The sequence below is a fragment of the Pleurodeles waltl genome, chromosome 10, assembly GCF_031143425.1.
Source record: "Pleurodeles waltl isolate 20211129_DDA chromosome 10, aPleWal1.hap1.20221129, whole genome shotgun sequence".
Lineage (NCBI taxonomy): Eukaryota > Metazoa > Chordata > Amphibia > Caudata > Salamandridae > Pleurodeles > Pleurodeles waltl.
Genome location: NC_090449.1, coordinates 532,686,174 through 532,710,805, shown reverse-complemented (window position 1 = coordinate 532,710,805; position 24,632 = coordinate 532,686,174).

The following is a 24,632-nucleotide window of genomic DNA, read 5'->3' as shown; positions in this document are numbered from 1 at the left end:
GTGTAAGTACCTTAGGTACCCACTACAAACCAGGCCAGCCTCCTACACCATTAGAATAATTTTTCCTCCTTTCTCTTATACTATGATTTTTTTTTAAATCCTCTTCGTTCTACTAAATATATATTGTTGGTATTCCTCTCTGCATTATCCTTTTTTCTATTTTTCTTGTTTCTGTAACTGACTTCCTCCTAGCTGTACTAATATGTAGCTTAAGCTTTCCTCTGCTTGATTATTAAGCTATGCCTCTTCCCTACATTTTTTTCACTGTGGGCTGGTGCTGTAAGACTAAGACAATACATTAGGTAGTCTACTGTGCAGATTGCAGAGTTTTCAGACCAAAGCAAACTATTCTATGATTGTTTGTTGAGAAATCTTTCTTTTTCTTGCTCATGCTCAAATGAAGAGAGAGTGGCCAGGGTGATAGTGAGTCCCCCAATGCTGTGTTGAATGTATTAGTATTATTCATAATCCCAGCCGTTGCATATAACATTGCAGCATGGCTGGAAAGTAGTATGTGGACAGTCCCATTGCATTTGCCAACCAAAACCAAATGCCCTTCATTGACCAATGTATCCTACCCCTTCATTGCACGTCAAGTGACACAAAATCATCATCATATCATTTTTTCACAATCATTCACTATGGCAGGGAGGAGAAATCCACGTTTCACAGAGGGAGAACTGTCTGTCATGGTGGATGAAATCATTAGAGTAGAGACACAGTTGTTTGGAGCCCAAGTACAGAATACAACTAAATCCCAGGAGAGGCAACTTTGGTCCAGAATAGTTGACAGAGTGAATACTGTAGCTAACAATCTGCGCACACAGAAGGAGATTAGGAAGAGGTGGAATGACCTACGGGGGAGATTCAGTTCCCTGGCCTCCAAGCAACACCTGGAGTACCATAGAACTGATGGTCGTTCAACCAGCCCCCCTTACAATTCTTTTCCTGGGAGGAGAATGTCTTGCATATCCAATCCTGAAGGCTTGACAGGAATCCCTGGTGGAGTGGAGTCTGATAAGTTGCACTTGGAATTATTTCAACAATCATAAATGGAACCCTGCCCTTAAGTATGATGTTTAGAATGCCTCAACACCCTTAGAAAAACAGATATGTCTAAACTTTAATCTGTACATCTTGTTTCATAATCATGGTTGTATCTCCCCTTTTCAGCAAAGTGCAATATGTTTAGTCAGAGGGTGTGGTGTTCCCCACAGATCATCCCTTGCATTTGCTCAGTCCCTTGCTTTGTATGAATGTATGTTCTTGTTATCCCAAAAATAGGCCCAAAACTCCATCCATTTGCACAGGATGGTATAGTGTTTATAAGTGGTATTTCCACCTATTCACATCATACCCATATGTGTCTACATGTTGCAAATGTGTGTTTATCCCCACTTTAGTTATTGATATACATTTGTGTAACTCACTTCTCAAACAAGTATTTTCTGTGGTGTCAATAGATCGGTACAGCTAGCAAGAGCCCCTCTTTTTGGATCTGCTAAACAATACTTCAGTCTAATGTTGCTCCACCTTCCTTATGTCAACACATCCCAAAAATGCGTGCATCTGATAGTCACCATGTCATACCATAGATTAAAATGTCACTTCTTGTGTATCTCAAGCATGTTGACACCTTCTCATAGCTACATTGAAGTGATGGAAATGCTTACATAATTCATAGTCTTTTAAATCTAAGGTTTCCAACAATATGTTGTGGCATGCTGAATAGAACTAGTAGTCACACACAATTTACGCTGTTCATATGATGACCAATGACAGTTCTAATTTTAAATTGAACCATATTGATTCCAATGTTTTGTAGCTTGCTAGGGCATAGAATGGTCCAGTACGCCAATCTACTCACCACTTTGGGGGTCATTCTAACCCTGGCGGTCCACGACCGCCAGGGCTAAAATGACGGAAACACCGCCAACAGGCTGGCGGTGCTTCCCTGCCCATTCTGACTGCGGCGGTAAAGCTGCGGTCAGAAAAGGGGATCCGGCGGTTTCCCGCCGGATTTCCCCTGTCTGGGCTGAATCTCCATGGCGGCGCTGCAAGCAGCGCCGCCATGGAGATTCCGCCCCCCTTCCCGCCATCCTGTTCCTGGCGGTTTTTACCGTGAGGAACAGGATGGCAGGAACGGGTGTTGTGGGGCCCCTGGGGGCTCCTGCACTGCCCATGCCACTGGCATGGGCAGTGCAGGGGCCCCCTAACAGGGCCCCAGCATGATTTTCACTGTCTGCTTAGCAGACAGTGAAAATCGCGACGGGTGCAACTGCACCAGTCGCACCCCTGCAACACCGCCGGCTCATTTCGGAGCAGGCTTCTGGGTTGCAGGGCCTTTCCCGCTGGGCCGGCGGGCACTCCCTTGGCGGGCGCCCGCCGGCCCAGCGGGAAAGCCAGAATGGCCTCTGCGGTCTTTTGACCGCGGAACGGCCAAGTGGCGGTTCCCGCTTGGCGGGCGGTGACCGCCACCCGCCAATGTAGGAATGACCCCCTATGTTGGGTTAAATGTCTGCTACAGGTAACATACAATTTTGAAATAACACGTTTTCATTTTAGGACATCTCAACAACATCATCATTGGAGTTGTCCTCTATGTAAATCAGCCTGTATGAGTAAAATAATGAAAATCACGTAACGGTCTAATCTGTCTATCACTGTTTCTACTTTGTTTACGTTGGTCATTTGGAGACAAGGATACATAAAATGCACATACTATGGAGGTTATTACAACTTTGGAGGAGGTGTTAATCCGTCCCAAAAGTGACGGTAAAGTGACGGATATACCACCAGCCGTATTACGAGTCCATTATGTCCTATGGAACTCGTAATACGGCTGGTGGTATATCGGTCACTTTACCGTCACTTTTGGGACTAATTAACACCTCCTCCAAAGTTGTAATAACCCCCTATATATTAATTGCATATCCTCTGCATCCTTCACAGGTCCAATCCCCCAGTCTAATGGACCACTATCTGCCAGCCAAGAAACTTCCACTCTAGACCAGGAGCAAGCCTTCAGTGAGGACTCCACTGCTGCATGTCCAGATGATCAGAAGCCAGCTGGTCCATCTGGTATGTCTGGTCAGACAGCTCCGGTGAGTCACACTCAGCCCACACCTACACCTCCCACTCCAGCTAAAATACCTTCTCAGCATGAGGACACCTCCACCTCCTGTGTACCGAGGAGATACACATCAATCCTGTGCCCCAGTCTTTCCAGCTGTTCAGACACCAATACCTCCTCCAGTTATGCCAGGACGAGTGGGATGGGGCACAGTTCCCCAAGGGCACAGGGTGGTGTTGGTAGGTGTTGTGGGAGAGAATCTGTGGGCCAGCAAATGGAGGCCACTGGGGTCTTTGTCAGCCTGGCCACCATTGACCAAGTGTTGGGAGTAGTACACAGTCTAAAAACATGATGGACCAGGTTGTAACTGAGCTCTGGGAGATCAAGTAGATGCAGAGGAAGCTCATCTTGGAAATAGACAATCACAATGAAAATATGAGCTCCTTGACTGTGGCGCTTTCTAACATCTAATCCTATGTAAGCAGGTCTGTTCTCCTTTCCATCTACCCCTGTCTGTGGTTCCTTAACATCTGGGCCAAATGCACCACTGCCAGCCACAAATCGGGAGGCCCTGCCACATGAGGAGCCTGCTTCTCCGAACCCCAGTCCATGCACCTGTGCCCTCCTCCTCCCCAGACGGGTCGGTCATCCGGACCACCAGGAGAGGATGACAAGGCTGCTACCACCACCTGCAAGACACTGATCCTAATTTATTCCAGTGCATGTTTACCATTCACTTTGTGAACTGTTTCATGGAAACATTTATAATTGTATTTTGTACATTGGACTCCAAACTGTTTTTGGCTCTACTACCATACTTCCATCCACAATGATAGACTTTTATAGTTAATTTCCTCATTTTTTGATTCATCTTTCTATTCTTTTGTGTCATGCAAATAAACGGTGTGGACGTAGACTACAAGACTCGTGTTGGTTTTATTATGGCCTTCCATTTGTCATGTCTGTCTTCCACCATCATGTTGAACATTTATTTGCAAATGAAAATTTTTATTCAGACAAAACAAACAAAATTCATAATGTATTGGGAACATACATATGTAGCTAACAAGTATTTGGAGAAATCAGAGCTTATTTCATAAACCATGCAAAACCCTAATAGTCTTTGCCATTCAAGGGTGGGCGCTCCACAACCTTGACAACATGGGATCAAATTAAATAGGCAAACATCACCTACGTTGGAACCATACATCCTGCCCTCACAATAGGAATCTTAGATCAATAACACCAATAGTCTACAGCATGCAGTACCAATATTTGAAGCCACATGGCCATTTACAAGATACTGTGGCAGCATTTGGTGCAATTACACAACTACCATTCAATGTTGTGCTAACAAAAAGTTATATCAGCTATAAGGAGACACGTACAGCTACCTCCACTGTCCACAAATTGATGATTTAGCCAATGTGAAGGAAAAACAGTATACTATGGCTTGGCATATACATGAAGTCTGAGTAAGTTAAGTGGCACACATTGCCCTGATGGCACCATCACACAAAAAACAGGTCTGATACACTCTCCTGAATGTTCATTTTATCAGAGTGCAAGCTGTCTCTCTTCAAGATCTGTCCATCCCAACTGGGTATCTGTCCCAGGCTCAAAATATGTTCACTTTGTACTTTCAAACAGCAACATATCACTGCACATATCACAACTTTGAAATGTGTAAATGAAGATGATATTGTGAACGATCCTGAATCAGAATAACAAGAGTTAAAATAATTTCACATATTAATTCTGACACAAATGACAAGTTCTGAGGCACACATACTTGGCACAAGCAAAGTTACTCTATGTCAGAAGTCATTGAGAGAAACTCTGATCCACTAACATCTTTGCCTTGGACCTTCCTGCACTAACTATTACTAACAATTTACCTTTGCAGACTGATATGTTCCTGTAGAAGTCTGGCCCTCTCTGTAGTGTGCAAAACTATGAACACTGTACAGATGGGCCAGGCAACCACAAGTTGGTATCCAAATGCAAAAAGCAGATCACCTAATGCTCCAAATTTTGATATAGCTGGTCGAGCAGTTAGGCTAATCCAGGAGATGTACTAAGCATTTGTTGTACTCACAACATCAATCATGAACCACACACACCAATGAATACCTCAAGACCAGAATTTATAAAAAATACTTCCGATTTTTATATAATTTTTAGGAACAAAATGGGTAAGATATGTTAAGTCCTTTATGAGTTATGATTTTTCAAAGTTTTAATAAAGTTAGTCTCTCTATGTGTAAGTACACCATAGAAATCAATAGAAGGCCACATTTAAAAATGCATATAAAATCACACAGGTGAGATACCAGTCTCTTTTTTTGCAAGATGTTCAATGAGGATGATGGGCACACTGTGCCAGCTGATGGTTCTTGGGTGGCTCTCGGTTCTGGTGGGAGCAGAGCTGGGAAGTCTCTTGGCACAGGGCCACTTGGAGGGGACACCTGGAAAAGGAGCTGGGTTGCAGAATTTAAAGTGGTGCTTCAGGGTCCTCTTGGGCTGTTGAGGACACACGGGATTAGGGACCTGTGGCACACAGCTGGTCTGTGATGCAGGGGTCAGAGTGGGCAGATGCAGAGCGAGTTGGAGGTCTTGGAGGCCTTGTGCAGTGGAACCCTTTGGAGCTGGAGGTAAATCCTCTTCTGGGGGCCTTGCAGGATGACAAGGGTTCTCTTGTGGCAGGTCTGGGGTGTTCCTGAAGTCCCTAAACAGGGGCTTCCTTCTGGTCCAGTTGCAGCTCTGGGAGAGTGTGTTTTGCTGTTGTTAGATGTGCACTGACCAGTACCTGTGGTACTGGCAGAACCCAGCCACAGGAGGGCACCGTGCCACCAAAGTTATTATACTTGTAGGTCTTGTCTGGGTGTGTTGTGAGGTCTGGCTGCGACTTCCGGTTGTGGAGATATTGTCCAGTCGGTGAAGTGACCCCCACTGGTTTGCTGGTGCTTTGCAGGTTTCTTTGGTTTCTTGAGCGGTGCCTCCACTCAGGAGGGAGATCATAGGTTATTTCCAAAGCCTGGAGGTCTTCTTAGTCTTTCAAGGTCGGTCTAGTGATCAGCTCCTCTGCAGTGCTGATTGTCGGGACTCTGGTGCAGCAAGCAGTGGTCTTGGATCCTCTTCTGATACAACAGGTCCTCTTCTTTCATGCTGTTGGGTTCTTTGATACTGCCTTCTTTTCTTCCTAATGAATCTGATTTCTTGGTCTAGGAGTGCCCACTAAATACTGAATTTAGTGGGCATTTTAGGGGGAACCTGGTAGTGTTCAAAGGGACACTTACATTTGGGTGGCTACACCCACTATAGTGACCTCTCCTATGGGAAACGTCACTGCCCTAAACCTAATTGGCTATTTTCCTCCATTCCAAGATGAACTAAACTAAATTTGGGGGTCCACTTCGCAAGCAACACCTTAGGGGTGGTGCATGCTACGTGAGGCCATACCTCCTACCTTTTGTGTAGTTTCACGCCTTTGCTCCCTTCAGAAGTGGGGGTTTGCAAAGGGGAGGTCATCTGCTGCTAGTAGCAGGCCTAGGGATCGGGTTTCAAGGTGCGGTAGCCCTTTGAAGCTCACTACCAGGGCAGTGCACATTCCTGCGGGAGGGGGTATTAGCTCCTCCACCCAGGAAGGACATTGTTTTACAAACCAGAGAGACAGGGTTCTCCCCCAAAGTTTGTGTATTGGCTGTCTGGATGTAACAGGATGGCTGGAACCAGACAGCAACCATGCCAGAATAGTTAGCTTTTGCAAGGGACACCTCTAAGGTGACCACAGGATACATTTCAATAATAAATCCAGTACTGGTACCAGTTTGGATTAATGATTCTGAGTTGTTTGATTTCAAACAACCCAGGGTTTAGAGTAGCCTGTATGTGGCTGGCAAACTCTTGTTGACCAGTGTCCAGCACATACATTAAAATGGCTGTTCTGCTCACTCACTATGTCCCAGGTTTGAGAAGGACACAGTGAGGGCATATTGCTCATGCAACTATGGGGACTTACCCATAGTAAATGCAGCGTATGGTGAACAGAGCACACAGGTAATGTGCTAAGTTTAGTTTGTGTCTTAGATTTGCACCAGAACACTCAGCCTGCAATGGCAGTTTCTGGGTGCATCTGGATGGATGGCCCTAGAGAGTGGCACAATCAGTGCTGCTGCCCTCAGGGGCCTACTCTTAGTACGTCATGCCCTGGGTACCTACATACCTTTCACTAGAGACTAGCAGTAGCTAAAGGTATATCCAATTACCTTTGTAATGTTTTAGGGAAAGAACATTGGCACTGGGAACCTGGTTAGCAGGATCTGAGAGCACTCCAGTCTAAGCTGCATTCAGAAACCAGGCAAAAAGTGTGTGGGGGGTACTGCAACAAGGTGGCAGTTTCCCACAGTTCCCTATGTCACAAGCTGTTCTGACATTGGGGGATACAATTCAGAAGGGTACACTTACATTCAGTTGAAGAAGTGATCAACCACATCTTGACATAAGTCAACTCCTTCTTCTTCACCACTGTCATCTTCATTAAGCATTTCAACATCCTCACCCAGTGGCTCTTCACGGTCCCCCCTCCAGTGCGATTATAGGGATATTACATTGCAGGGCAATGTTGTGGAGCATGCAGCAGGCAAACGTGAGTTGGCACACCTTATCGGGTGAGCAGAGGAAGACTCCGCAGGTCTTGTTCAGGAATCTAAACCTGGCCTTCAGGAGACCAAAAGCCTACTCCTCTGGCCTCAGTGTTCTTCCACGGGAGTTATTGAAGGGGACTTCCCCTGGCGTTTGTTGATTCCTCAGCGGTGCCAATAACCATGGTCAGTTAGGATACACTAAGGGCCTGAAAAACTTCTGCCCCATCTCTCTCCTGCCTTTCCCATCCAAGGTAATAGAGAAGACCGTCAACAAACAGCTGACCACCTTCCTGGAAAACAACAACCTGCTCGACCCTTCACAAACCGGATTCCGAACCAACCACAGCACGGAAACCGCCCTCATCTCAGTCACAGACGACATCAGAACCCTGATGGACAACGGTGAAACAGTCGCCCTCATTCTCCTCGACCTTTCGGCTGCCTTCGACACCGTCTATCACCGCACCCTAATCACCCGCCTCCGCTCCACCGGGATCCAAGGCCAGGCCCTGGACTGGATCGCCTCCTTCCTCTCAAACCGTTCCCAAAGAGTTTACCTCCCTCCGTTTCGCTCAGTACCCACCGAGATCATCTACGGCGTACCCCAAGGCTCATCACTCAGCCCGACACTCTTCAATGTCTACATGAGCCCCCTCGCCAACATCGTACGCAAGCACGACATCATCATCACCTCCTACGCCGACGACACCCAACTTATTCTCTCCCTCACTAAGGACCCCACCAGCGCCAAGACCAACCTACAAGAGGGCATGAAGGACGTCGCAGATTGGATGAGGCTCAGCCGCCTAAAGCTGAACTCTGAAAAAACGGAAGTCCTCATCCTCTTCAACACCCCGTCCGCCTGGGACGACTCCTGGTGGCCCACGGCCCTCGGCACCGCACCGGCCCCCGCCGACCACGCCCGCAACCTCGGCTTCATCTTGGACCCTCTTCTCACCATGACCAAGCAAGTCAACGCCGTGTCCTCTGCCTGCTTCCTCACTCTCCGCATGCTCCGCAAGATCTTCCGCTGGATCCCCGCCGACACTAGAAAAACCGTGACCCACGCCCTCGTCACGAGCCGCCTGGACTACGGCAACACCCTCTACGCTGGAACCACAGCCAAACTCCAAAATTGCCTGCAACGCATTCAAAACGCCTCGGCCCGCCTCATCCTCGACGTACCCCGCAACAGCCACATCTCCGCACACCTGAGACACCTGCATTGGCTCCCAGTCAGCAAAAGGATCACCTTTCGACTTCTCACCCACGCACACAAAGCCCTCCACGACAAGGGACCGGAATACCTCAACCGACGCCTCAGCTTCTACGTCCCCACCCGCCTCCTCCGTTCCTCTGGCCTCGCACTCGCTTCCGTCCCTCGCATCCGCCGCTCCACGGCGGGTGGGAGATCTTTCTCTTTCCTGGCAGCCAGGACCTGGAACTCCCTCCCCACCAGCCTCAGGACCACCCAGGACCATTCCGCCTTCCGGAGACTCCTAAAGACCTGGCTTTTCGAGCAGCAGTAACCCCCTCTTTCCCCTAGCGCCTTGAGACCCGCACGGGTGAGTAGCGCGCTTTATAAATGTTAATGATTTGATTTGATTTTGATTTACAACTTTGGAGGAGGTGTTAATCCGTCCCAAAAGTGAAGGTAAAGTGACGGATATACCACCAGCCGTATTACGAGTCCATTATATCCTATGGAACTCGTAATACGGCTGGTGGTATATCCGTCACTTTACCATCACTTTTGGGACGGATTAACACCTCCTCCAAAGTTGTAATCAGGCCCTGAGTCTCCTAAATGGAAGCAACACATCAACAGATTACTTACATATCAAGCCATTGCCCCGTCCTAAACTAGGATTCAGGAAAAAGATCATCAAGTCTGATTGTACATACCAACAAGCCAGGCCCTATCCAGTCCACGTTGTAACATGGGTATGGTGTGGTTCTGCAGTGCAATGAAATATGTGTTGACCCAGGGAAGTAGGCACCTGCCCTTGAGATGTATAAATCCAATAAGCAGACAACTTGGACATTGATGGAATGAAAGTTCTTCTGATTGCGGTACACCTGTTCACTTGTGTGTGGTGGTACCAAGGCAATATGCCTGCCATCTATTGCTTCAACCACATGTGGTATAACATTTTTCCTTCATGGTAGCCAAATCCTGTTGACATGAGAATGGGATGTAGTTGTTGATGTGCCATATCAAGGAAGCAAGGACTTCTTGTAGCATACCACTGAAAGTTAGCTGGGACATGCCCCCAGATACTGCTACAGTGTAATGAAAAGAGCCAGTGGCCACAAAATGCATTACTGACATGGGTTTCACCTTTGGTGTTATTGCTGTTGGATTCATATTGGGAGGCAGGCTCCAACTACTGGCACAAATCCAGGATAGTTTTCTTTTTTAGATAAAAGTTTTTGATGACATCCCTTTCCTCCATTGTGACAAAATCTGGAAAGAGCCAGAACACCTGAGACTGTTGTCTCCTATTTTTGCCTGGGTTCAAAAGCCTGCTAGTCTGGAAAAGAAGATATCAACAGAAATAGTCACACTAGACTTTTAACATCAACACACGTCTTAAGTCTTGATAACATTAGGAACGTAATAGAGTAATACATGTTCACACATTGTTTTCACATTTTTGGAACTTCAAAACTCATTTTTTCATTCAATATGTATATATTTGTTTAAAATTTGTGCAAGTAATACATTTGAAATGGATTGTTTTCACATATGTTTTTTCTTTTTTTTTAATACCATCAACTGAGATATTACTTACCCTGGAGAACTATCAATGTTAAACATAGTCATAGTTCACAGTTTATTGTGTCATATCGTTCCAAGAACAGTGTCATTCGTATCTGACTTTCATAAATACACTAGCTTCCTTTATGAGCACTGGTGATGCACTAACAAATTAAAACTGCACACCTTCACAGCCTAAAATGACGGCTGCCTGATCTTGCTATCAGAGTATTGGCCACATGAAGGCCTTCAACAGAAATTGACTGCATAGTAGGTGGTATCCACCACAAGGTTTCTGCCACAGCCTAATATGTGTAACAGCTACGCACAAAGGCCAATGGATGTGTCTGTCTCTATCACAGATTCTGTCCGCGGTGTACTTATTCATGGGTGAAGGGTTGGTATTGGAGTAGAGCAAACTGAATGATTTTGCTGGGGACAGGATGTTTTTTGCCACTGTTATTTAAACTACAATAGCTTTAATGTAAAATTAACCGAAATGTGTGACTCCATCAGGATTGAGTTTTTAGATCTTCCACTGTATACTGAAAACAGTACTATACATAGTGATATATACAGGCAGGAAACAGGCAAGAAACTGCTTGCAATAGTGTACTACATGCTGTGAGCCTGCACCCTAAGACCACCATTGATGCCATTCCGTACAGGGAGTTGGTATGGGCTCCTCACTGTTGTAGTCAGGATAAGGACTTCTTGAAAAGAATTAAGGAACTCAAATTCCATTTTAAAGAAAGAAAAGTCAAAAGAAGGGCCCTAAAATTAAGGAGGGAGGACACATGATAATATCAGACAAAGAAACAAAAACATAGTGAAAGGGAAAGTGACAAACCAATGGGATTTATCACCCAGGATAACATGTATAGTGCAAATGTGTATAGCATCTTGAGAAAACATTGACCTCTATTACGTGACTTGGATGTCCAAAGAAGTATTGTGCTTTTAAAACCTTGTGTGGTATACCATAAAGGAATAAATCAATTGTGCCTTAGTTATGTAAGAAGTACACAAAGTGGAATTAAAGCAATAGATTGGATACCAAATAAACCGAATGGATTTTATACATGTGGCAAATATAATGCTTGCCAGTTTGGGAAAAACAAAACACAGGTGGTCTCATAGAACACCAATGATAGATGCACCATATGAGGTTTTATTAACTGCGGGACACAACGTTCACAGTTGACGCAATAGGCTGTATGTGTCAATATATATATATATATATATATATATATATATATATATATATATATATATATACATATACATATACATGGAAAAGCATACAGTCGCTCAAACAGTGTTTACAGGAACATATACAAGCAATTAAGAATAGAAATGCAGACTATCCCCTAGCACTGCACTATAAGGTAAACACATGGGAGAGCACACTGTATGATTTCATACATTGGAAAATGTGAAAGATCATGCAAGGGGAGGTGATCATACACTCTTACCATGACAGGCAACGGTGAGGTGGATAAAACAACTTAGAAGTATGAAACACTGACATAACACCAATAAGGAATTCCTTTACTTTTTGTAAAGGTATGCTCTTCTCATAACAGAAACTATACTGATATCTGCTCATGAACCTATACCCCAATGTAGGTACTGTAAGAAAAAGACATATCCATAGCCGTATCTATATATGCACTAAAACCAAATGATGACCTTTCCCTGATATATAAATGACTAAGGCCCTCGTTATGAGTTTGGCGGTCTTTTTAAAAGACCACCAAAGCCATGGGCTAACCATATCATGAGTACTACAGTAGAGGAGCATGGGTGGTTCCACCACTGGCCTGCCCCGCCCGAAGAACTCTGCCCACCGTATTATGAGCAGTAATACGGCGTGGTGGTGTCCTGATGGTGGGGCGCTGCCACAGGTGGAAGTGCCGGTTCCTGTTACCTGCCTGACAATCTCCTCCCTGGACAAGGTAAGTTAATCTTCTGAGAGGGGAGGGGGTGGAAGAGCAGGGGGTCTTGTGTGTGCGCAAAAGAGTGGGTGTTGTCTGCGTGCGTGCATGGGTTTGTGTATGCGTGTGTGAATGTACGTGTGTATGCGTGGTTGAATGCGTGTATGAATGTTGAAGTGAGTGCATGTATCTATGTGTGTGTATGCATGTTTGTCTGTGTGTAGATGCATGTCTGAGTTTTGAAGTGAATGCGTGTATGAATGTTGAAATGAAAGCGAGTATGAGTGTTGAAGTGAATCCGCATATGAATGCCTGTGAGTGAATGTGTGTATGTTTGTGTTGTTGAATGAGTTTGCAGGGTGCGTGTGGCTGTCTGTGTGCATGCGTGCGCATGTATGCAGGGAGGGGGCGGGGTGGGTGGAGTTTGGTGAAGTACCTGGAGGGGGCGCTGTACCTGGAGGGTGTTTGGGAGAGGGGGTGCTGTATTTGGAGCAGGGTGAGGGGGCTTTGTGCTTGCTTTGGTGGTGGGGAAGTTGTCTGCTGGTGACGGGGATTAAATTCCCCGGCACTGGTAGCCTTTCTGCCAGGTTTTCATGGCAGTGCTACTGCTGAGGAAACCCTGGTGGAAAGGTGGCTCATAATACCACTGGTGGTCTTCTGTGTGCCACCAGGTTGGAGATGCTCATCTCCGGCCCAGCGGGTCCAACCACCCTGGCGGTATGAGTGGGGGTGTGGTGGGTTAGCAGAGGCCAGCCTGCCACTCTCATAATGTGGCAGTCTTCACCACCAGGATGTTGGTGGTGAAACCGCCACCATGGCCCTGGCGGTCAAAAGACCACCAGAGTCATAATGAGGGCCTAAGTTCCCCCAGTTAGAAAGTCATGCCATATGACTGTTAATAGGGAGAAGCAGATCTTCAATTACAGGGGTAAGACAATGGATTTTTGTTGTAGATATGTTTGATTTTGTGTACCTACAGCAGAAGTATCATCTTGATGTTTAAAGTTTATTACAAGCCTATGGGCTGTCAACCCCATTGACAAAATGAAAAAGTTATGTGACCAATGATATGTTTATGCATAGCAAATGGATGAAAGCTGAGCTATTATATAATACATATTTTAAGAAATGCTGCATCATGTAATACAAATACAGCTTACCATTGCTACAATATATGTCATTGTGTAGCATATCAGTGATTGGTAGTTCCCACTTTGTAATCTATGATTTTGGATGGTTATCATTGTATAATTGCAGCGGGGACATGAAAATTATATATAGTTACATGTTTTCAATCATGTGTAAACATGTCTTATATTTTTTAGATAGATTGATTTAAGTACTCCAGAAATTGTGTGCCAAAATGGCATGCTTTAATGCTGTTTCGCATTTTCATCTATGTCTCTATCAGTCCTCTTTTTATGTACTAATAGAATGCTTGGCATTACCAGGCGGTATTCCTTCTTTGATTACGAACAAAGTAAGCACAGAAACACTCATCAAGATGGCACAAGATCTGCTTGCTGGAAACTCAACACACCATTTGGGTGCTTGAAGCATTGTGGAACTGTGTAAGATTTTATTAACTGCAAAATAGTTCAACTTGTCGGGATAGATATGGGGATACCTTGATGTGCAGTATATGGTGCTGGCCTGATTTCACTGTATAAATTGGCACTAAGGCCCTTAATATGACTTTGGTGGTCTTTTCTCAAGACAGCCACATTGGCAGAGGCCAAACCGCCACACTCATAATGTGGTGGTCTTCACCGCCGGCCCGTCGGCGGTGAGACTGCCACTGCGGCTCTGGCGGTATTCGGACCACCAGGGTCATAATGGCAGCTTAGGTTTGGTAAACATAGGCCCTCATTCTGACCTTGGCGGGCGGCGGAGGCCGCCCGCCAAAGTCGCGCCGTCAGGTTACCGTTCCGCGGTCGAAAGACCGCGGCGGTAATTCTGACTTTCCCGCTGGGCTGGCGGGCGGTCGCCTTCAGACCGCCAGCCAGCCCAGCGGGAAAGAGGCTTCCACGATGAAGCCGGCTCGGAATCGAGCCGGCGGAGTGGAAGCTGTGCGACGGGTGCAGTTGCACCCGTCGCGTATTTCACTGTCTGCGCAGCAGACAGTGAAATACATGTAGGGGCCCTCTTACGGGGGCCCCTGCAATGCCCATGCCAGTGGCATGGGCACTGCAGGGGCCCCCAGGGGCCCCGCGACCCCCCCTACCGCCATCCGGATCTCGGCGGTCCGACCGCCGGGATCTGGATGGCGGTAGGGGGGGTCAGAATCCCCGCGGCGGTGCAGCAAGCTGCGCCGCCGCGGAGGATTCAATGGGGCCGCGGTACACTGGCGGGACCCCGCCAGTGGTGCCGGTCCGACCGCGGCTTTACCGCCGCGGTCGGAATCCCCATTGGAGCACCGCCGGCCTGTCGGCGGTGCTCCCGCGGTCCTCCGCCCTGGCGGTCAAAGACCGCCAGGGTCAGAATGACCACCATAGTCTTATATCTGTGTGTACCATACTTCTTGAGCCCGATGTAGGCATTTTAGTTGTCAGAATATACCATTGGAAGGGATCATACCTACACTGTGAATTATTTTTCAACTATATACATCCTATTATTCGTTGTGCATACCCTGATGAAACCATCTGATGTAAGCCAGACCATGTGTGTAGAAGGGCTCATACATAATATACACCAGGGCTTTAATGTGCAGTATATGGTGGATGCCTTATTTTGCTGTAAAAAAATCGCACTACGAGGCATATTTTCAAGCCCCTGGCACTACCTTGCACCACCCTAGCGTCATTTCTTTTTACGCTAAGGCGGTATTAAGGAGGCCGTTCTCAACCACCACATTTACAAAGTGGCACAATGCTTGCACTGCTCCACTTTGTAAACCCTTGTGCCACATTATGCCTACGCCAGGCATAATGTATGCAAGGGGGGCATTCTGACACAGGGATGTATGAAAAAATGTTGCAGTGAAATTTATATTTCACTGTGACATTTTTTCCATCATTTTTAATAGCTGCTCAGAGCAGGCATTAAAATGACACACCCATTTTAATAAATGAGCCTCCCTGTCCTTTGATTCACTACTGTGAACATTTTTGATGCTAGTGCAGCAAAGCACCACAATAGCATCAAAACGTCTGATGCTATTGTCCCAATAACAACCATTGTGTGCCTTATTGTAAATACAGTGCAACCATGGTGTTCTTAGGTGGGGTAGTGGCGACACAAGAATATTGATGCATCGTGATCGATGTGTCACTTTCTTGTAAATATGCTCATAAGCCTGGTAAATGTAGTCTATAGCAGCATGAGCGATAGTCTCTGCGTCTGATTTGGGCATTGTTGCTGAGAGAGTATACCTACATAGTGGGAGATTTTTCAACTGTATATGCACTCATTATTTGTTTTGCAACCACTAATGAAATTGTTTAGATGTAGGACAGACCAAAATATGTACGGCTGTGGTACATCGCAAAAGACTTTCTGGGATGCACAAAATGTGTGTGAAAGGGTTCGTAACTACACAGTGGAGCTTTTTCAGAACTCTGTATAACCTTGATAACTCCCTAGAATATGTGTACAGGAGGATAAATAATTATATAGAGGAGCCTCTACAATGGAACAGAACTGCACGTGTAGCAATTATTTCTATTGATATGGTTTAATACAAGGCACACATGTCTAGGTGTAACTGTGATAGATTGCAGGGGACATTTTTGTGATGCATGTTAACATATGTGCTCAACAATGGGGTCCCTTAAAGGCACAACTCATGTTATGCTTGTGATTCAAACTGAAACTTTAGATAATGTGGTACATAATTTGGTCATGAAATTGCAAAGTGCGCTTGGAAAGAATAGTGAAAATATATTTTGTTCCAACAGAAAAACTTTGGTGACCACATGTTTTGTTACACTGACAACCATGGATCTAATGAGTGACTCTCACAGATATTAAGGTACATGGATAATATGATTATGTATTTCTTGTTGACCTTTCCCTTCATTTTGTCCATCTAATGTGTGTATGGTATAATTGTTTTGATTTATGAGATTCCTTACAGAACAAATGTTATTGAGCATCTAATGATAAATTTTTAAGTAATCTGTTGACAACACACCTTCAAAATAATAATGAAGAGCATGACCAATGATCGGATCCAAAGATAACTTTTTGTTTAAGTGACATATTTAATTAGCTGTAGGAGTGATGGTGATCATTCAGAAAGAAGATGTTGTTTTTAGTGTTTTAGGTAATAAATTGTGTTTTAATGTGAGGGGTAATGTGTATCTATATCTTTATTGGGCCCTGATAATGTTTGCATAAAACAAAATGTGTTGGCTGCAGCCTACAAATGTGACATTTGAGCTATGAATGCGCACAAGAATTGTGCCTTGGAAATTCTTCTGGCAATGAAAGAAATCTAAAAAATCATGGATTGAAACAGAATTGCTTTGAAAAGGAGTGCATCTGACAACTGTCTTTATTTCCTATGGTTGTGTGATTTGAATATTATCCCTATTTAGTTGAATTTAGTGGAAAGTAGGTTCCAATTCGGAGGGTGTACTGGCTGACCACCCAGATCCATATGAACCTGATATTTTGAAACACAGTGGTTATTGCAATAGGAGCGACCGTGATGAGGCCTTGGCAAGTTTTTATAAATTGTTTATGGTAAGTTATTGTCTGGAGATATTTTTGTTGTTTGACCTTTTTAATTTCCAGCAAAGTTGTATGGCATCAATATGGTGGGTGACACACATCCAATGCACGAGAGGGCTCCTGGGATGTATGTTATTCAGACAGTGTTTGATGCTGTGTCTGGTGTATTGCTTTGTGCTGAAGGTTGCCAATAGATTCCTCATCACAAGCCAAGTACTGGCTGAAGCAGACACATGGCTGCATGTGAACAAAGTAGTAGCTTTTCTATATGTCATGAGGGACAGTTAAACCAAACATGACCCATTTAAAGATTGGGTTAGGTGGGATGCTCCATCACCAAATTGGGTAGGTCATTTAGGCCCTGTTACTAGGGACATGGCAAACTGCACACTTACGATACAGGTGATGTATCAGACTTGAAGTTTGTAAGTTGGTGCTATGACACAATGATAATGATTAACTTCTCTAAAATGACTGGAAACATGTGCACAGTGGCATCTTCCTAATTTGGAGCCTGTTTGAAACCTGTTTGTACATCTAATTTCTACTCGGTTAATGTGGACAGTAGCAGGTTTGAATGATGCCTTAGCGCTCCACAAATGTGCACGTAAGGCTATGTGTGAAACAATGTGAAAGTTTATGCCAAACTGTTTTAATTGCAACAGACAGGAATGTGTCCACATTGGTGAGAGAGTTACACATTCCCCAAAACCATTTTGCTGTCCTTAGTTCTGTCCAAGTGAGAAATCAATGATGGTGTGAAATGTAATACCTAAAGGGACAGTTGCCGATGGAAGGTTAAATCGCATGGATGTTGTGGGATCCCATCTTGAGAAATCAGTTTCAAGCCCAATACCTGGCTCTTTAGGAAATGTTAAAATATTTGAGCTCTGTACTGGTTTGGAAATGTCTCATGCTGTTGAAGTCCTTTGTCATGGAGGGGACTACAAGTATAGAAGAGTCAAAGACATATGTAATATATGAGCTGACATGGGAAATTTCTAGACTTTATGTCCAATTGTATTTGGACGATACCCTCAAACTGATGTATCTGTTTTTTCAGCATCATCTAGCCATGGCAAGGGTAATAGCGGTCATGTCAGCGGGGAGAAAGCTGCCACTGTGGCTCCGTGTGGGCACCACAGACCCTTAGGGAACTAGCGGAATGGTAGCTTAGGGGACTGGCACAGACGCCACCGGTGAATCAACATCTTCTTTGGAAGCCTCAAATAATGACCAGTCCCTAGAGGTGATGGACCCTGGAGCACTTGATACAGCTGTATTGCCATCTGCCACCCATGTTTCTATCTCCACTCTCCCTCTTGCTTCCCCCAGTTTGCTATAGCCACCCCCTAAAAGCAGTAGCATCACCTTCAATGCAGGCACCGCTCTCCCCAACCATGTGTCCCAGACTGTACTCATTCAGGAAGTTGTTTATGTTTTGAGGAAAATTGCTGTAGCCCAGACTGTATTACTGAATGCCATCCAAGTGCTTGCCAGCCAGAATACCCATATGCTGGCTTACCTGGATGGCATTCATGCTACCCTGTCTGGCCTGCAACAGTAGTTCCAGGGTCTAGAAACCTCATTCTCAGACATCCACCCTTTCCCAATCCCAATTCCCTACACACCGTCTTATCCCAAGTATGCTCAAACATTTGCATGCACCCGCTACAAGGACCACAAGCACAACACCCTCATAATGACATGGCAAAAAACACAGACACAGAGATGTAGACAGCACACACCATACCACCACAAGCATACCCACAGCCAGCACACCCACCACAATACCAACACACGCACACCCACCACTAGCAAAACCTGCAGACACCACAGCCACCATGACACAGACATCCACATTCACCACCAGCACACCTACACACACCATACCCACCAATACACCAACAGTCTTATACACTAAAGCACATTCACAGAGAGCACACCCACCACTACACAAATACCCACACACACCACCAGCACACCAACAGTCAGTACACCCACCACTGCACCAGCACCCACACACATCAGCACATATGCACAGACACCACAGCAACACCCCTCCACATCCACACACACACATAATGAACACCAATGCCCACACTCACCCACCCAACAATCAGTAAGAAACACAATTCAAAACATACAACATATACACCAGACCCTGAAGAACCCATAGCTTCAACAGAGATATGCACAACAGACACAGCCCCTCCCTCAACCTCCTAACCAGAACTCCCTGAAAACCAATTCTACCCATTTTCCAGAGAGGGACCTACTTTTTCACTGGCCCTGACCCCTTCCAAACTCAAAACCATCCCTTCAAAATGTATTTACAGCCCTTCCACCTCCCAAACCACCCCTTACACATACCTATCCACCCCTTCCATGTCCCACCCCACCCCTCCCAAATGCAAATCCACCCTTCACAAATGTATTTCCACCCCTTCCAAATCCCAACCCACCCTTTCCAAATCTCAACCTTCCCCTACCAAACCCACCTCTCTCAAACCAAAAACTGCCCCTCCCAAACCTAAAACCACTCCTTCCAAACCCAATGATCCTTCCCAGTGAAATAATGGAGGTTCTTGTTCTCTGCCTCACACTTGCCCCTTCCAGAGGAGGTTTATTTTTTGCAGTGGCATTTTGAGGCACATTGTGGGCATGCATCCACGCTGTGGACTACACGTATAATGCCTTGTTTTACTCATGTACATTTAGATACATTATTTATGAGAGATTTATCTCATGTTGTAATACAATTTGTTTGAGAATACCTTTGCCCTGGTGATATGTAATGTATGTTAATAATTGTTTGCTGATAATGTAATTTCTAGTTATGTCTGTGCCATGCACTTACTCACGTTTGTGGCAGTGACCAGCACAGTTTGTGGATTGTAATTTATTTTTATAATTGCATAAACTTGTGCCAGACATCTTCATTTTGGTGCAGCCATTCATGTTGTTACTGGACACTTACAACAAACTTATATGTGTGTCTGTTTTTGTGACTGGAGTATGCATGTGTGTTTATTTTGACATGATGTGTCAATGATATGTGCATATGCATTACACAGAGTGCCTAGCACTTCACATTTAAGTGACATCTAATGTTTGTGATATATAGCACACAACAAGGGGACATATGAGCTTCATACATCTCTGCCATGTTTGAAGTTTAGTGGTAAGATTAGTAGTGCATTTTATATGCACCCTCCTGTAGCATGTTTTAGTGTTGTAGTGGAATTGCTACATTATCGTGGGATTGTTTGGCTCTGGTGGGGTATACTGTGTGGAAACGTTCCTCTGTGTGATTACTTTGACTTTTTGTGAAGGTGTCCATTGCCATGAAGGCAGTTTTTATCAGATTGGTGGGTTATCTGGAGGTGTGTTCTGAGACATTACATTACACATTGCACAGCATTATGGTGTTGTTGGCCAAAAATATTTTTACATGCACAAGGCCAATACTACTGTGAAACAACAACTCAGAGGCAACAGGAATGACCATGACTTATCTTCTATTCTGATGACGGTTGATTTCCATCTTGGACCCGGCCCAGAAGCAACGACAGGACTGGTATGAGCGGGTTCATGGTAGCAGGAAATGTGGAAAGCGTAAAAAAGGAGTATTTTGTCCTTTTATCCCTCCCAATCCACCAACCCAGGTGTAGAGGTTTAGCTGCCGCAGTTACATCAGCAGGAATGAACATTGTTACTGGCTTGGTAGAAAAGGGTTGGCGTCCCGCTGCCAGCTGCTTTGGATTATGGCACCATCAACACAGGAGGTGATTCTTGGTGGTAACGGCGGCCCCTCAGCAGTTTTTCACCTATGCTCCCGCTATTATCTAAGTAGGACAGGTAAACCATTGCAGCGGCAGATGGGTTTTCAGAAGAAAAAGCGACAGCGGGACCGTTATACTCAAGATCTAAATCAGGCCCATTATGTCTTTCCCTTCCCTCTCAATGCCCACTCAGTAACCAATACCACACTCCTTTATTAAGTCCTAAGTTCACCTCAGCCTACCAAAAACATTGGAAACATTGTTTTTGACATATGCCACATATTATGGGACAAGTGGTTTATATGGCTTCCAAAATAGATTTACGCCTTTTCCTATGTTTCTCTTTTGACATTCATCAACTTCCAGTTTCAACTACAGAGACTAACTAAGCCTAAGCTTAGCCATATGTTTAGTGACCCCCTAACACTATTCAATAGCATACCCTCTACTGAAGCTACCAGGTCTTTTTCCCGTACCTTACCCTGCTGCACCAGACTAAGAGCCTGTTTTAGGCCCTCATTAAAAAGACTGCCTAAGCTGCAAAAGCCAACATATCGGCAGTGCTGGCGGTATGGATAGCCCCCTATTATGACTTTTCTGCTGGGCCAGTGGACGGAAACAGCGTTTCTGCCCACTGGCCCAGCGGAAACGTCACATCAACATTGAAGCCGGCTCATAATAGAACCGGCAGCAATGTTGATGTGCAGCGGGTGCAGCAGCACCTGTTGCGCATTTCACTGCCTGAAATTCGGGCAGTGAAATGCGCAATAGGGCTGTGCCTGGGGGCCCCTGCACTGCCCATGCCAAGTGTATGGGCAGTGCAGGGGCCCCCCCGGGCACCCGAGTCCACCTTACCACCAGCCTTTCCATGGTGGTGTTTACTGTCATGGCCAGGCTGGCGGTTGGGGATTATGACCGCCTGGTGGAAGCCTGGATGTATAGTGGAGGGGCCAGCGGTATGGCAGTGGTGAATGCACCACCGTCATAATACGCTGGCGAAACACCACCAGCCTGTTGGCGGGTCATAATGATGGCCTTAGTTTTCAGCAGAGGAGTTTTGCTGTCACTGTTGTGATGGATTAACCCCTCCGCTGAAATCTAAATCAGACTCTAAGTCAAGTTTCCTTCCCTTAGTGCCAAGCAAATGTGTTTGATTGAAATGATTTGTGTTTGAGGGTGAGGCCAGGAAGTAATGTGGGATTAAGTTATGTGTCTATGATTTCATGTTTTGTGGATGGGATACTCTGTGGTGGACGTACCCATTAAAATCTATATATCCTGTTCCTTTCCCTGTAATGCAGAGAGTAGCAAACTTGGACCCGATGCGCTATCTTGCACGCTTCCAGTCATTTATCACAACAAGAATAGAATACTTGTACTCCAAAGTGGATGATGCCTTACTCATTAGTTATTTTTACTTTTTTCCGCACAAAAGAAAAAATAAATCACTGTTTTTTTAATGTTATTCTTCCTCCTTTCAGCCAATCAGTGTTTTTATGTGAGGCATGTGTTAGTAAAATCACGTTCCTGTGACTTTCCCAATCACATCAAAAATTCCAATGGGCCTAGGGGATTAGCAATATAGCTACACTGTATCAATCAATCAATCAATCAATAATTACACTTGTAAAGTGCACTACATACCCGCGAGGGGTCCAAGGCGCAGGGAAACAAAAAAAAAGGGGGGTGCTGCTACTGTTTGAAGAGCCAGGTCTTGAGGTGTCTTCTGAAGGTGAGCAGGTCTTGGATCTTTCCTAGGTCGGTCGGTAGGGTGTTCCAGGTCTTGATGGTAAGGTAGGAGAAAGATCTGCTGACGGAGGATTTTCGTCACATGCGGGGGACGGAGGCAAGGGTGAGGTTGGAAGAGCGGAGCTGTCGGGTGTGGTTGTAGAAGCTGAGTCTGTTGTTCAGGTAGGCTGGTCCGGTGTTGTGGAGTGCTTTGTGTGCGTGGGTGAGGAGCTTGAAGGTGATCCTCTTGTCGACGGGGAGCCAGTGCAGGTCTCTCAGGTGGGGGGGTGATGTGGCTGTGGCGGGTTATGTTGAGGATGAGTCGGGCGGAGGCGTTTTGGATGCGTTGGAGGTGTTGCAGGTGTTTGGACGGGATGCCTGCGTACAGTGCGTTGCCGTAGTGGAGCCTGCTGCTGACGAGGGCCTGTGTTACTGTTTTTCTTGTTTCGGTTGGGATCCATTTGAAGATCCTGCAAAGCATGAAGAGGGTGTTGTAGCAGTAGGAGGAGAGGGCGTTGACCTGTTTTGACATGGAGAGGGATGAGTCGAGGATGAAGCCAAGGTTGCGTGCATGGTCAGTTGGTGTCGGTGGGGTCCCCAGAGAGGCTGCCCACCATGAGTTGTCCCAAGCGGAGGGGGTGGGCCCAAGGATGAGGATCTCTGTTTTGTCCGAGTCAGTTTCAACCGGCCGCCTCTCATCCAGTTGGTGACGGCCTTAATGCCCTCGTGGAGGTTGGTTTTGGCGATGTGTGGGTCCTTGGTGAGGGAGAGGATGAGTTGGGTGTCGTCAGTATAGGAGATGATGTTGGGGTTGTGTTGGCGGGCCACTTGTGCAAGGGGGGCCATGTAGATATTGAACAGCGCTGGGCTGAGGGATGAGCCCTGGGGCCGCAGATGATGTTGTTGGCTTCGGATTGGAAAGGGGGAGGCAGACTCTCTGGGTTCTGCCAGAGAGGAAGGATGTGGTCCAGTCAAGGGCTTTCTCTTGGATCCCTGCTTCGTGGAGGCGGATTTTCACATAAATATGTATAATTTGAAAAAACAAGTGTTTTTACTCATCGTCGCACAGAGCATTACTTTCAATGTGTCTTGTTGATTTTTTTGTCTCTCTTGATATAGCTACTCCTGCTGGACCACCATCACCATGGACCTTGCAGGAGAAAGTGGCCTGGCTCTGGCAGCAGAGGCTAGAGGCCACCAGGTCCCACTACCAGCACTAGTAGATGAGGAGGACCAGGGACATGCCCCTAACCATGGGTCCAGTTCCACCAGCCAACCGCCTGTTCCTCCAGCCTCCAGTCCACACCAGAGTCGCCAGCAACTTGGAGCTGCTCATCCCCGTATCACCATTGCCCCCTTTCTGACCAACCACAGCATTGCCAAGTGCTGTGGGTGCTGGCACACTTGGGTTATAGGACGGCACATCTCGAGGCCCATATTCAACACCTGAAGATCTGCATCGAGAATGCCTTCTACTAGCCCTTTTTTTGGGGAGAGAAGTTTGTTGTAGTTGGAGAGGGTAGAAATTTGGGCAGGGGATTTTTCTTACCAGAGATTTTGATGTTTTATTTATTTATATGACATTCATTGGGGATGGGTAAGAGAATGATGTTTGAGAGGGGTGGGTCTGCTATGGATGGAGAAGATGGGCTTATGTTTGTTGGTAAAGGGGAAAATCTTTAATATCTACTTTATATATCTACTTTATATCTGAAGATTTTTTGTGTTTTATTAAATCTTTGCATTGATGCCTTTCCACACAGCCTGTCTTTTCAATCTCCTTCTCAAAGTGTATGCCAGTTCGGAGTATATGCTTCCATTCCCTATATTGCATACAGAAACCTAGATGAACAATTACTAATCTCATCGGTAATAGAAGTTATTTGCATACTAACTAAAGTAGCTCACTTTACAGCATAGTCCTCTTACCAGAATATATGAAGTGCTGGTTGGAGGCTGCTCCCTCTGTTTATGTTCCAATGCCTTATTGGAGGGTTTCCCAAGGTGTATTATTTGTGGTAGTGG